At 38.8% G+C, this 20,327-nt stretch overlaps 1 long non-coding RNA gene across 1 annotated transcript; it reads left to right on the forward strand.

Moving 5' to 3' along the window:
* The first annotated feature begins 1,869 nt into the window (after positions 1-1,869).
* LOC121886059 lies at positions 1,870-9,271 on the forward strand. Its single transcript, XR_006092665.1, has 3 exons — positions 1,870-1,958; positions 5,811-5,945; positions 8,840-9,271. It is a non-coding gene; the product is annotated as an uncharacterized LOC121886059 (long non-coding RNA).
* The last annotated feature ends 11,056 nt before the right edge of the window (positions 9,272-20,327 follow it).

Genomic DNA, 20,327 nt, shown 5'->3' on the forward strand with positions numbered 1-20,327 from the left:
ATGACGGCCCACGGGACACGCCCCCTCAGCCTGACGGAGGTTTGAGAGCTGCTGTCACAGCTGTCAATCATGACATTAGACCCCCCTTTCTGTATTGTCAAATAACTTATTAAAAACGAACTTATCAGAAAAATGGGTACTTGGACAGACATCAGCATGATAAGAATGACCTAAACTGACAGAAACCATCTTTGGGAAAAATTAATTTGGCTTTACTTTGGGGGAGCTGTCATGATGTCCATCTTTATACACAGTCAGTGGTCTTTAATAGCGGAATAATCAAGGCAGTCGTTGACAGGGAAGAACATCTCAACGGGGCAGAAAGTAATAACATCTTACTTTTATAACAGGGCAATATGTATCACCAGACAACATTACCCGCTTAGTATCTGTGATGTTATGTACCTAAACGGACCATGAGTTAAGGTTTTTTGTCAAACAGTTCTAGGTGCTGGGGGATGGGAAGCCAGTGAGGGATTGTGTGGAGATCAAGTAGCAACTGCAGTACCACAGCTTGAGGCTGAAGCCAATGCTGAAGTACCTGAAAGTGCAATGCCAACGACGGCCATTAGATGCTGGCTCCAAATGACTCCTGTTCAAAAAGCGTCAACTTCTCTCCAGAAATACTAAGTCAATAATTTTTTTCATCATGGTCTCCATCACTATATGGTCTCTCCTGCTCTGGGACTCACACTGAGTCAGACTATTTGTGACAATATTTCAATAAGTTTACTGTTACTTCATTATGATAGCATACCTGCCCTGTTAGCATAATTCAGCTAGCATAGCTAACATTAGCCCAAGTGTGCACCACTCAGCAAGTGTTCACTTCAATCAGAGGTAGCAGGTTGTGTTTCCATATCATAATGTCATATTAGACACAGAGTTATTGTAATTACCTGTTTACAGCTTTTAAAAAGTATTATTATCAACATTCAAGTAATTATGTCTGGGGAACTGTGAAAGTTGTAATATATTTGAGTTGGCGTTTAACTATTGTGATATGGTTTGTACTGTACATTTTTTGGTATGTACCAAGTATTTTTATGCAATGTTTAAAAAAAAATCTGCAATTTCCCAAGGGTTATAATACAATAGACAAATCCCAAACAACATACTGATGTTTAATTCAACATACATAATAGTGACAACGTGTTATGGTGAATCATTTTGTAGACTGTGTAAAATGTAAAATGTAGTTAATATTTTAATATGATTTGTTCTTTAATATATGAGTACATATTTGACAGAGTGCAGGAGAGTGAGACTTAATTAGGATTATTTGCTTTATATTCTATGTTCCATGCTCAAGTAATCAAGCTGTGGATTTTTCCATTTAAAATTCACAGTGAAAGTCTACTGTTGCTTGTCTGTTCTTTATTTCTTTCTATAGAGGCAAAATGGCATATTGAAATTAGAAACAATGTGTCACCTGCATCATTCAGCTGCTAATTTGTGGGTCTGTTGCTTTAGGACTTGATGATGATGAAGCTTTCATAAGTGGAGACAGCCTTTTTGTTTTGCATTTTTCCAGTCTGCTGAGAAAATGCAGCATCATTGTCTTTGTACAACCACCTGTAGTCAAAAATAAAAGACTTTTGAGTGATCCACAGGCCTCCATGAATTAAACATACAGGTGCTCGGCTGGAAGCGTGTGGATCAAAGCAAGTGTGCTTATGTGCAGAAATTTATGTTGATTACATTTTGGGACATTTCAGTGATAGTAAAAGAATTATCACAGCAGCTTATGTCAGGCAAAAAAAAAGACAAGATACATCTTGATTTTATTCTATTTACTTCTTAATGCCTTTCATTCAGAAGACACTCAAAAGACCCCTGTGCTGCTCATTATCATTGCAGAGAGGAGGCAAGTGACTGACTGTGGTTCAGTGTCATCTGTACAAACAGCCGTAACTCCTCATGGCCACTGAGGGTGAGGAAGGCAAGAAAATAAACAGGTGAGTAAACAAACGAATAACCTAATGTATGAGCCCTGACTCCACAAGGTGTGTTGTTTATAATCACCGTATATATTTCAGTCAAAATATAAGCCCATTCACCCTGGGCTAGAATTATCTGAGAAACCCCACATCTGCTCTGTGTGGTGAATTCTGTTCCTTTTCCTGTGTGGACCACATCTCTGGATAGAATAGAAATGTAGCTAGATGAACATATTGAATTTGTACCCAAAAGGCTATCAAAGCTTTCATCAGTCATTTCCATGGCAGCCTTAACATTTCTTATCGAGGAAGAAACAGAAACTTTTCTGCAGTCTGTGGCAGGATGTCCTACTTTTCTCTCGCCTTCGCTTTGCACTCGTATAACATTCTTGGACTCAGGATGGATACTTTTTTTTTTTTTTAAATGATCAAAATCTATGCAGCAGAATAGATCATTTTTATTCCATGCATTCTTCTTCCTTATCAAAACCTGGTGCCCATATCACCCAAAATGTTATTCTAGTGCCCCCTATGCTAGTAGTGGCTAATGTCAAAGTCAAATGTCAAAGTCAAATTCATTTACAAGCACATTTAAAAACAACCCACATTGACCGACGTGCTGTACAGACCAGAGCAGGTAGTTAGGATCACAAATACAAGAAACACTGACATAAAAAATAAGGCACATAGCTTGTAGGCACAAATGGACAACATATGGGAAAAGGCACAAGCCAAAAATCAGAAGGATTCAAATGCTAGTGCATAAAAGTAAGTTTTGAGCTTAAAAGAGTCGATGGAGGGGACAGATCTGATAGGGAGGGGGATGCTGTTCCACAGTCTAGGGGCTGCAACTGCAAAGGCGCGGTCACCTCTGAGCTTCAGTTTAGATCACAGGACAACCAGAGGGGTGTACTACAAAGCGAGATTAGTGGGTTAGCGAGGTATGCTGAGCCTAAAGCCAGGGTTTTCAATGTCACGAAGGTGGCTCTCTTTTAACCTGGCTAGATCACTATGGTAACTTATGCTGCAAACTTAAACTGGAGTTTCGACTTAAATCAGCTATAAAAAGCGCTGCCCTTTCACTGACCATCTGATTTGCTGCCAAGTGCATTTAACAATACTATACTACAATACTGCAGCTATTAGAACAAATATTAGATACAGCAACTTACCATTGCTTTGATATGTCATATTGTAAATTTGTAATGGTGCAATGGGGTAGGGTTACTTGTGGGATAGGATTTTGTCAAAATATATCAAACTGTATTTCAAATTGTAAAAGAAAAATAATTTAAAAAAAACTATTGGTATTTATCACAGATAATATTCAATCTATAAAATTTATTTCACTTTGATTTGGCCAAAAACTAAAGTGATTTCCACTTATCCTTCATTATGGGACAGAGTCAGACCTGAATGCACTTCTTGAGCATAATGTTTAAATCTGCTGCATCAAGTTTAAAGTTTAAGAGCTCTGAATGTGGGAGTCATTCATAGTGCATTGAGTGTAAAAAATAAATATATTAACTTACAAATTAATACGATCAGCAATTTTCTGCCAGAATCCCTCTCTCGTCTTATTTGCAGCAACAGTGTTGCTTTTTGCTGTGATAATGTATTTATTCTTCACAGCTCTCCATTATAATGACCTGTTCCTCCTGACTGAAGTAAGTGGCATGCGATCAGTCCGTTTTGTACAGAAAAGGAGTCAAACGACGCGCCAAAGGGAACGCGCACAGAGCCTGAAGCAGAAAGCGTGGGTTAACAAAGAAAGTTGAACCACTGTTGAACCACTGTTGTGATACCACTTATCTCTGATTCGAGTTTAGGGTTTGTTGAACCAGCTCACACAAAGAAAGCCTGGGTATGTTGAACTCGCTTTGTAGTACACCCCTCTGGTCTGCGCTTTATAAACAAACAGGAAGGACAAACAGGAGCAGCAACAGGCGACGACAAGTAGCCAAACACAGCGGCGGTGTGGCCTTCTTTTCATGTAGCCTGGAGCTGCTAGTCTCAAGCAGAGATGAAGAGCAGGCTACAGAGGTCTGGTAACATCACTTCTTTCTGACTCCACACCCCCAGACTTATTTCCATTTCCAAACTTGTAGTCTTCAGTCTTAACCAACGCTGACTGGACATCACTTGAGGCAATTTACAAGATTTTGTGCAGCTTTCTCTAGAGCCACAAAAGGTTTTATATACCTTTTTTCACCAATGGAGTAGTACTCACAAGAGTCATGAGTCTGGCCACCTGACAAAAGTCCAATATTCACTCCCCCTTTAGCTCTGTTGTAGCCTCAACCAGTGTCTAAGAGGTTAGAAATAAGAGCCACTTGAGCTGCTAAATGTTCCACTCTCTTCACCAGCTAGTTTCTAACTCTGCCTGCCTGCCGTATGGTGCCAAGCAGGTAGCGTACAGTTGATTAATAAGAGCTTGTTCACTGAAAACATCTGCCTGCTGCATCTGGAAACAACGCCAAGGGGAGCGAACCAATAAAGTTGCGGGTCTTAAAACCCAATCCATGAGCTGAAAGATGTTGAAATGGGGATCTACATTACATTTCTCATTTTTCTATATTATTGATATCAAAGTACACAGTTTTAAAACTCCTGAAAACTTGGCTTCAGATATGAAGTATTTATCTACAGTACCAAAAAGTTTGGACACACTTTCTCATTTAAGAGAATGGGAAGGTACCGCATATCATTAAATATTCATGACATAATCAACAATGGAAGAAATTCAAACTGCTAATCTGTTTCACACACATTTGATCAGATGTGATTGACAGTAAGCAAACAACTCTCCTCAACCGTCATCACACTTTGATCCAAATGTGCAAAAAATGCTGATTGGTGAACAGAATTAGGTGACGTCACCTTTTCCCAGCTGAGCCCCACCCACTCCAAACCAGTGAGAAAAGCACAGAGAAAAAGAGAAATTCAGAAATCTCTCATGAGGTTTCTGATGGCGCGTTACATTAACGCAATTATTTGTAATTTTACATTTGCTCATTACATGTACTGTTTTTTTTATACTGTGAGCTTTTACACATATCTCGTACAATTCCTCAGCTCTTCACACTTTTTCACCTATTTTTACTATATTTTTACTATATTTCACATATTCATTGTACATATCTTTTGTGGTAGTGGTATTTTTCTGTTAACCTTCTATTTTATTATGTACCACAACACAAAGGCAAACTCCTTCTATGTGTAAACCTACTTTTCTGATTCTGATAAAAAAAAAAAAAAAAAGAAAAACTCAACCATTCTAACTTTGGAAGAACATTTTGTTTATTGTGTGAGGCTTCAGTTTTGTCTGATATACTCTTGTATCGTGACAATGTGTGGGGTTCATTCATACAGAGCTAAAAGTAATAGTAGCTTGTGTGCAGTAGCCCGCTGACTGAGGAATAATGGTTTTACGCAGGTGCAGGCAGATGTGGATTTTCAAATTGGATAGAACCATGGGGTCGGGGAGGTGGTGGGTGGGTAATTGACAAGCACCCGTAGATTCAAGTGACATCAGTTCTGACCTGCACATCACTTCTTTACTGATAGACTCTTGCCAAGTCTAAAATGTACCTCCATCGCTTATACCTCTGCATTATCAAATACTTCTTCTCACACTTGTCATCCACTGTCACTGTTGGCTAACACCAACCATAACTTTATATCTCAATCTGGCACATGTGTTTTGGAACAAACGTCTTTATCTCTCCAGGGATAAGGCATCCAACAAGGGCAGGGGCTTCCTGTAGATTCCTAGAGATTTTGGCAAGATCGGCCTCTCCTTTGTTTTACACTGACACCTGTGTTTTACCCCTGTATGTTTTCTCTCCGGTACTTTGCCCTTGTTTTAAGCGAGAAAGGCTGACTGATTGGGGAGGACAGATGACTATTCAAGTTTGGGTTGGAGCCAATCCCCACCTCCTCTGGTTTTCCTGCTCAAGGTCGACAGGGAAAGGAGGGTAAAGGGTGTCTCTCCATCTCCCAGAGGTACAATTCACAGTGGCAGACAAGCAAAACACCGGAGCTGTCTAGCGCTGATTTAAGACCTTGCAATGTACTTGCCTTACTTTTTCACAACTTTTATCCAGTTTTGTTAATGTGTAGGCATTTTTGTACTCCTTATATGGATACAGCACAAATTATACATTATCATCAGTGGTGGAATGTAACAAAGCACTTTTACTCAAGTACTATATTTAAGTACAATTTTTAGGTACTTTCTTGAGTATTTCCATTTTATGTTACTTTATACTTCAACTCTACTATATTTATTTGGCAGATTTAGTTATTAACTTCTTTTCAGATTCAATTTTTATATAAAATAACATATTATAAGTTTATGAATTACAACACATTAGCCGTGTTTCCATCAGTGTATTTTTATGCATATTTTTAAGTGTTGCATTAGAAAAGGTTGATGGAAACAGCAAAATTCGAAAAAAAAAAAAAAAAAAAAAAACTTCCTCAATTTGGCAAAAAAGTTTTTTCACTTGGTTGAGGTGGTTTTTGCCTTTTTTTTAAAGAGTTAATGTGCTAAATGGGAGATAGAAACACCTTTGCCGAATAAGTTCTGATGTAGCGAACATTTAACTGACATTACTTATGTTTCCTCTGTATGAGCGTAATTCTGATGTTTCTTCTCTATACTGTGTATGTTAACAGTTTGAAATAAAGATTAAAAAAGAAACTCACGTTTCTGCTCCTCTGAAGAGACAAAAAATTATGGCAGATAAAAACAGCAGATCAGTGTGGAGCGATGAGGAGACAATCCTCAAATTACTACTTGAAACAAACAGAAATATCATATTTCCATCATGTATTCTACGTTATTATCCACTGTATGATGTTTGACTGGCACTTGTTTAGCTTGTTGCACCCTCTTCTTCTGCAGTGGTATAATGGCACCTGACTGGAGAATTAGCGCCACCTGCTGCTTATATCCATGAACAGTAGTGGATGGAAATGTGTATGAATTCACATTTTCTTTTGCAGATTTTCTGAAAATTTGATTAAAATTTGTGATACATTTGAATGGAAACCCAGCTAGGGTTAAAAAATAAACCAGTACTCCCCAACCTTTCTGGCTTTTGACCCTTTACAAAATATCACTGTGTAGTTACGTATTTTGTATGAAATTTCCCCACTTAACTTCTCACATGGTTTTCACGTTAACTGTTCAAATGATCCAATATTTAACCAAAAACACAAAGATTAGAGAAAAGTCCAAAAACTGAAAACAGATTTGCGTATTAGAACTGTTTTTCCTTCTTTCGTCTCCCATTAATCATCTCATGACCCCTCAGATTTATCTTGTGGCCCTTTAGAGGGGCCCAACGCCTAGGTTGAGAACCACTGGACTAAACTAGCTATCTGTATATAAAGTAGGTCAAACTAGCTCCATCTCCATACATTGATGCTTCAGTATTAATAATGTAATTTATTAAATTAATTTAATACATCTGTAACAGGGGCCAGTTTTATGCAAAATTAGTACTTTTATAGTAAATTTAGCTGATAATACCTCTGTAAAGTTTTAAATGCAGGACTTCTACTCTTAATGGAGTATTTTTACATTGTTGTAATGCTGCTTTTACTTGAGTAAAAGATCTGAGTACTTTTTTCATCAATGGTTATCATACATGACAAGATCACTTATCTAACTAGGCTGACAGTGATCTTATGATGTGTCTCTTTTGTTGGGATTTTCAACACATCAACAGCTAAGAAGGAGTAGAAAGAAGAAGTATATGCTTCATCCATGACTGAGCCGAGGTTACTCACACTCTCATCAAGAAACAAAGACTTTCTTCATCATAATTATTGATTCCAGCATGACAAAAAACACATCAGTCATACACAATCCAACCTCAAGAGGATTTGTTTGATCATATGGAAATGAATGTGTTTGAAATATAGGATAATGAAAGTTTCTTTGTATATTTACTGCCAACACTACTTCAATATTACATTTCAAAATATAGAGGGTTCTCTGCTGCCTCACATAATAATCCACTCATCTCCTCACATAATTTATTGTGTTTTGTTTTGAAACAAGGGGAAATTGAGAGTTGCGTGGTTAAGAAGGAAACAGATAATTGGTCTCAGAGGATGTGATACATGATCTGAACTGTGTTCTGAGATATCTTTATGCTGTTTTAAGATGTACACTGCCAGTGGCGCAGTTGGCAGTAGGCCCAGTTTGGTTTCTTCTTTTTTCCCCCACACAGTTTACTTTTATAACACTTCAACTAACAAACTCATAACTACACAAATATGTCAAGTCTGAAGTACTGTATATCAAAAAAAAAGCATAATGTTCAGTAGACATTAATTAATCTTTCTTCCTGTTCTTCCTGTAAACAAGCATATATTCTTCTCCATCCTGTCATCCTCAGTACGGCTCACCAAACACGTTTGTTTGTATTCATACATTATGTTGTGTCTGCATTTACATCTTGATATTATAAACATTCAAATAATTTAAAATAAAATTTCATTAGTGTGAATAATTTGAGTGCAGGGACTACTATTAAAATAAGTAGTACTTATTTTAACTGCCACAAGCAAGGAAATGTGCACAGAGCCATAATTCCTTTGAGGTAATTTATATCTGTCAGTTGCATTTTACCCTTGACCTGCATTATTAACCTCACATCTTTCTGCATGTTCTGTAGCATTTTTCCATTTGCACTTATATATTATGAATACATGAATATGATAAGACTTATACTGAAAACAATGAAATATGGAATAGCCTGTGATTTGGAACATGATGCATGTATTCATTCCTATTCTTGATTTAGCCTCTTGCATTTTCTCCTTCTTCCTCTTCTCCTTCTTCTTCTTCTTCCTCTTCTTCTTCTTCTTCTTCTGATTCCCAGTAACACAGCATGCTTAACAGAGAAAATCTGGACCAGAATCCAGGCTGTATTGCAAGACCCCTGACTGGCAGTTGCTCTAACCCCTAGAGCAATATTGCACCAATCACCAAAGACAGTTTGTCTTCACCTTTGCATGAATGTCAGAAGCTTCAGGGCAAGATTACTGGAGAGGCTTTGGGGGGATCCAGTTAGTCAATTTTGACATTTTATTTCCATAAAACATAAGCAGTAGTATATCTCTGCAGACTGACCCGAGTGGAAAATTTTCCAATCAGATATTGGAGTAATATTATTATACTAAGAGGACATGGTATGTTTTTCTCTGGCCCGTGGTGGCATGATAGGCTCATAACACAGGCACCCTTCTTCTGGGTTTTTATTTATTTTTTAGTTAATGAAAAAATCTCACACATAATTAAGTGTTGTGTAAAAATGAATAATACTGGTTCACTACTCTCATATGAAAATATATAAATCTGTCAAGGGTCAGAGATTTTGTTGTTGTTAAGGAAGCTATCCATTTAACGTCTCTGGCTGTATTAGACTTTTGTGAGTAATAATTAGAAATCAATGAGTGGAACTGTTGTATGGTGATTTTTATACTGTATGTTTGCTATATTTACTATAGGTTTTATATATTAACAATATCTTGATATATATTGATATCAATGTAAAAATTGACATGCCATGATAAATATTATTGCCCTTCCCCACTCTCATTCATGTTAGTCCAAGTGGGGGTTTAAGAGAGGGAATAAATTAATGAATCAGTGAATGAATGTTTCAATGAATATGCCTGTGAACTGCCAGCTGGATCCACACGATGCTTACTGTAGCATCTAAAACCAAATGCCATATTTCCCTGTTGGTCAAATATTAATTAAAGCAACATGAAATTAATTCTTTCAAAGCACCCCATGTAATAAATGTCTAATAATGCAGTGTCTGCATTTGGGTGTGTGCTGAAATTTGGGGAAAATGTACTGAAAACCTTATCTACAGTTATTCGGACTGTGTTGCCCGTATTCCCACAATTATGCATTCTGGGACTATTTTCAAAGGACTTTTAGTGGTGCAGAAGACAATAATGACTTTCAGCCTTTTGCAGGCCAAACACACCATTGCTGTCTTATGGAAAAATACAGAAGTCCGCAACTGTAAGTCAGTGGCTAAGAGACCTTTCCTTACTTTCCTACAGCCTGGAAAAAAGGAAAAATAGGCAATATTTCGGATATGTATATGATATGTATATATTGTTTTTTGGTTGGGTTGGTGTATGACTTGATACTTATGTCCGTGGTGTGAATGAAGTAGTAATGCATAATGCAAATGCTAGTCCTCCAAATCATTATCAATACCCCTGTAAATGGAAAATAACATCAAGCTATAACATTACTGTAGTTATATGAACAAATGTTGGATCATTACCCAGATATTACTTAATTAGAAATATTTGCTGCCTTCTTCTCTTCTCATCTTCTCTTTTCAGTTCTGTATCTGAACATCTGACTTTCTTTTCCATTAGGCTCCCACCTAATGGTGCTGACGTGCTACGGTAAGCGTATTGTATCATTTCCGGTTGCCGACTGTGTATACTGATAGCGTTGTTGCTGCTCTCATCTCAGTTGATTTTCCTATATATATCACATTACTGTTGATTAATATCTGCTGTATATTTAAACTTTCGCTAGTTTTACACAACCACTCTCAGCGCTTTTCTCTTAACGACTTTTCTCGCTAATCGCACAAGTTGTTAGTCACTTTAGCTCTGCAGCTAGCACTAGCAGCTAACTCAAACTAAGCAGTTAGCGATGGCTTCTCTCTCTCCCTCTCGTTCTCCTGCTCTCTCTTGCTCGGTGTGCCAAATGTTCAGTTACTCCTCTGCCTCCTTTAGTGATAGTGATAAGTGTAATAAGTGTAGTCTATTTGCAGCACTGGAGGCAAGGCTTAGTGAATTGGAAGCGCGGCTCCGCACCATGGAAAAACAATCAGCAGCTAATGTAGTTAGCCAGCCCCTAGTATCCGGTGCGGGCCGACCTAGCGTAGCTCCCACTCCCCCGGTAGCTCCCGAGCAGCCGGGAAGCCAGGGCGGCTGGGTGACTGTCCGAAGGAAGCATAGCCCTAAGCAGAAGCCCACGGTTCACCACCAACCAGTTCATGTTTCTAACAGGTTCTCCCCACTCAGCGACACACCCGCTGAGAAACAAACTCTGATTATTGGCAGCTCCATAGTCAGAAACGTGAAGTTAGCGACACCAGCAGCTATAGTTAAATGTATTCCTGGGGCCAGAGCGGGCGACATTGAGTCAAATTTAAAACTGCTGGCTAAAAATAAGCGTAAATATGGTACGATCGTCATCCATGTCGGCGGCAACGACTCCCGATTACGCCAATCAGAAGTCACCAAAATTAATGTTGAGTCGGTGTGTACATTTGCTAAAACAATGTCGGACTCCGTAATTTTCTCTGGACCGCTGCCTAATCTGACCAGTGATGACATGTATAGCCGCATGTCACAATTCAACCGCTGGCTGTCGAGGTGGTGTCCAGCAAACGATGTGGGCTTCATAGATAATTGGCAGACTTTCTGGGGAAGACCTGGTCTGATTAGGAGAGACGGCATACATCCCACTTTGGATGGAGCTGCTCTGATATCCAGAAATATGGCGAAGTTTATTAGTAAACCAAAACCATGACAACCCAGAGTTGAGACCAGGAGGCAGAGCTGCAGTCCTACACGCTTCTCTGCGCTTCCATTAGAGCAGTTACCCACCCAAAACCACATAGAGACTGTGTCTGTCCCCCGACCACATAAATCAATTAAATCCAAAGTATATAAAAGAAGAGTCATTCATGAAAATCTAGTAAAAATTAAAACCACCGCTGCAATAGTACAACAAAATAAGATAATTAAATGTGGACTCTTGAACATTAGATCTCTTTCATCTAAAGCAGTTTTAGTAAACGATTTAATTTCAGATCATCGTATTGATTTATTTTGTCTCACTGAAACCTGGCTGTGTCATGAAGAATATGTCAGCCTTAATGAATCCACTCCCCCCAGTCATATTAATACTCATATTCCTCGAGACACTGGCCGAGGAGGAGGAGTTGCAGCCATTTTCAACTCAAGCCTAATCATCAACCCTAGACCTAAATTTAATTATAACTCATTCGAAAGCCTTGTTCTTAGTCTCTCCCAGCCAACCTGGAAAACTTTACAGCCAGTTCTATTTGTTATAGTGTATCGTCCTCCTGGCCCGTACTCTGAATTCCTATCTGAATTCTCAGAGTTTTTGTCGTATTTAGTCCTTAGTACAGATAAAGTAATTATAGTAGGTGATTTTAATATTCATGTGGACGTTGATAGTGACAGTCTCAGCACTGCATTTCTCTCATTATTAGACTCAATTGGCTTCTCTCAGTGTGTAAATAATCCCACTCACCGTCTTAACCACACCCTAGACCTTGTTCTAACTTATGGGATTGAAATTGAACATTTAATAATTTTTCCACAAAATCCTATTTTATCAGATCATTTTTTAATAACTTTTGAATTCCTATTACTGGATTACACACCATTAGATAAAAATGTCCTCAGTAGATGTCTCTCTGATAGTGTTGTAGATAAATTTAAGGAAGCAATTCCGTCAATACTGAATTCACTGCCATGTCTCAATACTACAGAGGACTCTTATGTTAACTTTAGTCCCTCCCAAATTGATAATCTTATTGATAGTGCTGCAGGCTCACTAAGACAAACACTCGACTCCATCGCCCCCTTAAAAAAGAAGATAATAAAACGTAAGAGGTTAGCTCCATGGTATAACTCCCAAACCCGCAAATTAAAGCAAACATCGCGAAAATTGGAAAGGATTTGGCGTTCCACCAAAGTAGAAGATTCTCGCTTAGTCTGGCAAGATAGTCTTAAAACATATAGGAAGGCCCTCTGTAATGCCAGAGCCGCCTATTACTCAGCATTAATAGAAGAGAATAAAAACTGCCCTAGGTTCCTTTTCAGCACTTTGGCCAGGCTGACAAAGAGTCATAACTCTACTGATCCATGTATTCCTATAGCTCTCAGTAGTAACGACTTTATGAGCTTCTTTAATGATAAAATTCTAACTATTAGAGACAAAATTAACCACCTCCTGCCCTCAACAGGCACCGTTCTCTCCCCAAACACAGGAACCTTGGTAACGGCAGTAAATCCTGACATATATTTGGACTGTTTTTCTCCAGTAGACTTGTCTGAACTGACTTCAATGATTTGTTCAGCTAAACCATCAACCTGTCTCTTAGATCCCATCCCAACTAGGCTGCTTAAGGAAGCCTTACCCTTAGTGAGCCCTTCTTTACTAGATATGATCAATCTGTCTTTAGTAACAGGCTATGTACCACAGTCCTTTAAAGTAGCTGTAATTAAACCTCTTCTTAAGAAGCCTACTCTTGATTCAGGTGTTTTAGCCAATTATAGACCTATATCTAATCTTCCATTTCTATCCAAGATCCTTGAGAAAGCAGTCTCTAATCAGTTATGTGACTTTCTACATAACAATAGTTTATTTGAGGATTTTCAGTCAGGATTTAGAGCGCATCACAGCACAGAAACAGCACTGGTGAAAGTCACAAATGACCTCCTAACTGCATCAGACAAAGGATTTGTCTCTATACTTGTCCTGTTAGATCTTAGTGCTGCATTTGACACAATTGACCATCAAATCCTTTTGCAGAGACTGGAACATTTAATTGGCATTAAAGGAACTGCATTAACCTGGTTTAAGTCCTATTTATCAGACCGATTTCAGTTTGTACATGTGAATGATGAATCCTCCGTGAAGGCAAAAGTTAGACACGGAGTTCCACAAGGTTCTGTACTTGGACCAATTCTATTCACCTTATATATGCTTCCTTTAGGTAATATTATTAGGAAACACTCCATAAATTTTCATTGTTACGCAGACGATACCCAATTATATTTATCAATGAAGCCAGATGAACCCAATCAGTTAAACAAACTCCAAACATGCCTTAACGACATAAAGACCTGGATGACCTGCAATTTTCTACTACTAAATTCAGATAAAACTGAAGTTATTGTGCTTGGCCCTAAACACCTTAGAAACACATTATCTAATGATAAAGCTATTCTGGATGGCATTACCCTGGCCTCCAGCACCACCGTAAGGAATCTGGGAGTTATCTTTGATCAGGATATGTCCTTTAACTCCCACATAAATCAAATTTCAAGGACTGCCTTTTTTCACTTACGTAATATCACAAAAATCAGGCACATCCTGTCCCTAAAAGATGCAGAAAAACTAGTTCACGCATTTGTTACTTCTAGGCTGGATTATTGCAATTCCTTATTATCAGGCTGCCCTAACAAGTCTCTAAAGACTCTCCAGCTGGTCCAGAACGCAGCTGCACGTGTATTGACTAAAACTAGAAAAAGAGACCACATTTCTCCCATTTTAGCTTCACTACATTGGCTTCCTGTAAAATCTAGAATAGAATTTAAAATCCTTCTCCTAACTTACAAAGCCCTTAATGGTCAGGCACCATCATATCTCGAAGAGCTCATAATACCGTATTATCCCACTAGAACACTGCGCTCCCAGTATGCAGGCTTACTGGTGGTCCCTACAGTCTGTAAAAGTAGAATGGGAGGCAGAGCCTTCAGCTATCAGGCTCCTCTTCTATGGAACCATCTACCGGATTCAGTCCGGGGTGCAGACACCCTCTCTATGTTTAAGAGTAGGCTTAAAACTTTCCTTTTTGATAAAGCTTATAGTTAGGGCCGACCAGGCTCGCCTTGGATCAGCCCTTAGTTATGCTGCTATAGGCCTAGACTACTGGGGGACTTCCCATGATGCACTGAGCTCCTCTCTCCTCCTCCTCCTTTCCATCTGTATGCATTCATGTAACAGCAATGCATGTCACTAACTTTTCTTCTTCCCCGGAGTTTTTTGTGCTTTCTCATCTCACAGAAAAACCTGAGTCCCGGGCCGAACCTTCGCGGTCCTTCACAGTCCTGATGGCATCCTTCCCTGGCTGTTGCTGCTTGTGCTTGTTGTTGTTTGTTGTTGTCATTGTTTTTCTTCTGTCCCCCCTCCCCCTTTCCCTCTCTCTTTCTCTCTCTCAACCCAACCGGTCAAAGCAGATGGCCGCCCACCAAGAGCCGGGGTCTGCTTGAGGTTTCTACCCGTTAAAGGGGAGTTTTTCCTTACCGCTGTCGCCAAGTGCTTGCTCATGGGGGAATTGTTGGGTCTCTGTAAATTAAAGAGTACGGTCTTGACCTGCTCTATGTGAAAAGTGCCTTGAGATGACTTCTGTTGTGATATGGCGCTATATAAATAAAGATTGATTGATTGATTGATTGATAGTGCAGTGTATTAACATATACTATAATGATATACCGCTTCACCCAGAACCCTCAAATATGGTCAATGAGCAGGGGAGAGAAAGACCTTCAGACTGACTGTGTGCATCCGTGTCCTTGTGTGTCGAGAATCCCCAAGCATTATGACAGAAACTGTTGCCTGAGAGCATGTCCCAAGGCTCTGGTGCTTTGGTTTTGAAAAGCAATGTTGCTGTTGAACAATTGTCCAGTTTCTTACTGCATGAAAAAAACATCCTGGAAGCTTTTCTTTAATTAGAGTAATATTTCCTTTAATTAGGATACAGTATTATCATTTTTTAATAGATTCAATCGGTCAGTGCAATTATAGCTTTCTTAGGCATATAGCCACTGGCTTCTGCCTTTTATACATTGCATCATGCATGTGAGTCGATCAGTTCAGAGAGGTGAGACTATTTGCAATTAAATGAAAGCTGTCAACTTTATACTCAAACATTCCAGCGCATTAATTCAGCCACGTTCTTCAGCCAGCACCCTGCCGAAGGTGGACTATGAGGAGGGGGAGAGAAAGACCTTCTGACTGACTTTATCCCTCTTTGTCCTTATGTGTTGAGAATCCCCAAGTATCAACAACAAAACCTGTTACCCGAGAGCATGTCCCAGGGGTCTGATTAGCTCCATGGACCCTGGCCCTGTCAGTGGGATGGCTCTTTAAGGCTTGAGCCCATTGCTCGAGGGCGATGGCTCTTTGTGTTGTACCTAATATGTCCTGGCTCCATTACCACACTCAACCACACATAGATACTCATGCTCATATCATACATGTCAGCTTCGTGCATCTGTGCAATCACACATAGTTTTGTTGGGACCTTGAAACTGACCTATTAAGTATACCTATATTACAGCAGAGGAGGCTACACTATCTCCTCAAGGTCTGAGCAGAAAAATTTAAAAGAGGTGAACATGACGCAAGCATACTGGTTTTTTTGTATTTTATTTTGGAGGAGGCTAATTAAAAAAGTACTCTCTTGGCATTCTTCATTTTTGAACCATATGCTGTATATAAAGATGGATGTAGCAATTTGTTTTTCCATTTTGAGCCAGGACCTTCCAAATAAGGAGAGCAGGGTGTTGCCTTTCATGCTTTGGAAACACACCCCACTACCTCAAACTGAAGCAAACACTTCAGTGCACACTTGAGCTAACGTTAGCTACTTTAACTAAATTGTGCTAAAGGAGCTGGTACCATAATAAAGTAACATTAAACTTAAAATATTGCAACGATGGACTCAGCATCAGTCCAGGAGCCAGGGAGAGCAGCACATGAGTGAACTGTCAATCACAGCTGTCAGTCATTTCCCACATGGCAGACATCAGAGCCTAATATAAGTCTGTGGAACAATAATTTCCAAAATTACCACCAGCACACTTATTAGAGGGTCTGAGTTTAGCGATTGGATCATAATGACTTGTTGAAAAAAAGTAATCACAGTATTTCTGGAGAGAAGTTGACGCTTTTTGAATGGGAGTTAATTGGAGCCAGCATGTAGCAGCCATCGGTGGCGTTGCACTTTAAGTTACTTGGCACTGGCTCCGGCCTCAAGCTGTGGTAGTTGCTGCTTGATTTGAACAGACAAAGCTGAACATGTGTATCAAAACACAAAGCAGAATGCTAGCTTTGCTTTTATTGTTATATATGCTGATTATTTAATGTTCAACACATGTTCATATAAAGATATTAGAAACAGGGAAGAACGGTGATGTGGAAAATAATTAATATCTGAAACATAAAGGAGAAAAAAAGAAAAACTTGGAAAAAAGTAAAATTAATGATTCATGTGTAAAAGTGATGCAAAAAGTGAGAATCTTACCTCATCTGCAAGAGTGTAAATGCCTGATTTTCCAGATAGTTTTTCCATTCTTTCTGTCTTTATACCTCAACAACTTTGTTTTCACCTTTAGTTCAGAAAAAAAAACTGTAAATAAGCAAATCTTTTCCTAAGTTGTGGATGTTGTGTAATCTCCATTAGTGTTTCAAGACTGAGCCAGTTTGCACTTATTTATCACATAAGAAAATCAAAATTGCTTTACAGTTAAACCTCCCACACAATGCCTCTCTGTGATTTTTCTATTATTTTGTTCAACTGCTTCTGCCCGAAGGCCAGCGGAGCACCACAGAGAGAAACAAGGACATGTTGGTTAAATGTTTCTATCACGTCTTCAGCATAATCGCTTTGTGTTTATAAGGACCCAGCGGTCACAGATAAGCCGCTGTGCTCTATGTGTGTTTGCTGCCTCATCAAAATAGGACTGGTCTCTCTCCCTCCTGTACTCACCCTTTAGCATAAACAGAAATGTCAGAGCTGTTTTATTGGTACAGAATATTTACACATAGCTTTGGTAATACCTGCTTGCAACCAGTCATATCATCTCTTATCTGTGAGTTAAAGTTGTGTTTTGTTTAAATTTAAGGCTTTTTATACCTGAAGGGTTATAGCACTGTTTATTTGTTTCTGCCTTTTCAGGTTTTGTGCATAATGTCCACAGGGGATTGCAAACAGATCTTGGGTGATTTTCACAACCTGGCTAGGACACTGCCAGTTTGTGTTTCATGGGCAGGGTCTCCACACCATTTAAATGATATGGCTGGTGATTTTCTATATTTTTATTATTGTCAACTCATGTGCAGAGCCAAACCAACAATGAACTGATCCTACCTACAAGTTTTGTGTGTGTGTGTGTATCCAGAGCCTGATATATCTTATTCCTCTGTGTGGTAGACCTCCGTTGTTGTCCAAAAATGATTAAAAACAAAAGTGAGCCGTACTGTTGCACTGGGTGACATATTCCTTCACCACAAACAGTTTGGTCATGGTAGTTTGTTTAGAAACGGCTCCAAAGACTAATAACAGTGATCACATGTTCAGTGTCCAGAGAGTAGTTGTGTGTAAGGCAGATGGAACTGCACAACCACAGGAATGCCGTTCTGTTTACAGAGCTTTGCTAGCTTGCTGTGCTGCATACCATGACCTCTTGAAATTGTATGCACGTTCTTTACAATGTACAATGTAGTACAAAGTCAAGAGGTTGCAATATGTAGCAAAACACACTAGAGAAGCACTCTAACAGAGGTCTATGGCACAGATGAATAAGCTATATCAGCCTTTGGATACATACACAATACTTGTTAGCAGTTTCAATTGATTGTTTGTTTGGCTCTGCACATGAGATTTGTTGACAACTAGAAAAATATAGAAAATTGCCAGCCATATCCTTTAAGAAACATATTTAAAAACAGTCAAAACCATAAAATATAACTTAGCAAATTTTAGAGATATTAGAAACTGTCTCTCTTTGGACGCAGCCAAGATATTTATGCATGCTATGATTCTTTCCCATATGTCTTATTGTATCACACGTTGGGGGCAGGCTGGAGAAACAGCCTCTTGAGTCCTTATACAAACAAACTCTAAAAACTCTGGACAAAAAGCCAATGCATTTCTAGTTTATAAAATTTTAAATGGTTTGGTCCCTCCTCCACTACGTGACTTTGTGTATACTCACTCAGTAAATTCTATTAGATCCTCCAGAATATCCTCTATACAAGATTGTACCATACCATTTTGTCGCACTACATTTGGGCAATCAGCTTTTCTGTGAAAGCCACAACTCAGTGGAACGCCCTACCTGATGATATGAAGAGCTGCAGTTCAAAACCAAATTAAAAAATCTGCTAAAAACTACTCAGCTCTGTAACCACTGACTTTTAAATTTCATCTCATGGTCTTCTCATGAACACAAATAATCTTGCTTTTAATTTGACAAGCTTACATTATTAATTTGTAGTTGACATTGTGGGTGTATATGATGTGCTATTGTGTGTAGCTTTGTATTATGTGTTATGTGTCCTGTGTGTGTTTTTTGCTTTGTACTGATTGTTATTGTGCTGTTATATGGTTTAATTGTAAGGGACTGCAACAGCTAACTCTGGTACAGTACATCAAATGGTAACATTTATGTTTAACACTGTACATGGTCCCAATGAATACATAAATAAATAAATCTGCCACACAATTTGGCATATGCTGACCTACATGTGTTGACCTGAGTCTGCACTTGTCCAGCATAAAAACAAAATTCCATATGTCCTAAATGCATGCCAAAAAAGAAAGGTAGTTCGCTTTTAAAAATACACCATATCTTCAACAAGTGTTGTCTCATAGCATCCAGCAAACATGACACTGCTTGACTGTCAACTGATAGCAACTCACAATGCTTGTTGCCACCCACACTATGAGCAACATGTGGCAAGCTGGCAAGGCCAAAGAGAGTGCAGCCGCAGTGATCCTGAGAGAGGCAATAAGCGGTTCCTCTACAGTGAATATGACGTAAAAGCTTTGCTGTTCTCTAAAGAATGCAAACATTACCATGGAGATGGATAAGAAAAGTGGACCTATTACCAGTGAATGTGTTCATATGCACACTATTATCCCCTTTATGATTGGGTTTTTTGGAGTATCCTGGTTATGTGTTGTGCATGTAAGTATCATATCCTGGTTTCAGAAACCTGGACAAGTCCTTGTGATTTTGAGAAAAGTGAATATGCAATTTGTAAAGAAAAGATTGTCCTCCAAAGAAAAACAACAATATCTGTCATTTCAGCAAATGCCAAAAAAACAGCATATGCTTTAAAGCCATAGGAATTATGACTCTTGTCTGTTGGGAGTGAAGGAGGATGTCGGGTGGCATTTTTATAGAGCCACAAAGTCCACATGGGGAGGATGTTTGGGTGGATGGATGGGTCAACAAAATGTGGATTTTGCCACAGGAAATACTGTTTGTTTCCTGTTTCCTACAGACAGCCAGTGTTGGTTTCTTTTGACCATGACCAGGATCACTCCCTAACTTTAACCAAGTGGTGATTACTGTAATCATGATGACGAAGGTTCCTTAACCCTAACATAACAGTTATAGGACTGTCAACCCAAATTAAGATGTTTTTCTAACCATAACAAAGTACTTGTTGGATTTTAACTCAAATCATGCTTTTTCTTCAGCCCCAACCCGGTATTTTGTACCTAAACCTTGACAATAGCTTTGTCAGAAGATAAACAGATTTATTTTTCC

The sequence above is a fragment of the Thunnus maccoyii genome, chromosome 19, assembly GCF_910596095.1.
Source record: "Thunnus maccoyii chromosome 19, fThuMac1.1, whole genome shotgun sequence".
Lineage (NCBI taxonomy): Eukaryota > Metazoa > Chordata > Actinopteri > Scombriformes > Scombridae > Thunnus > Thunnus maccoyii.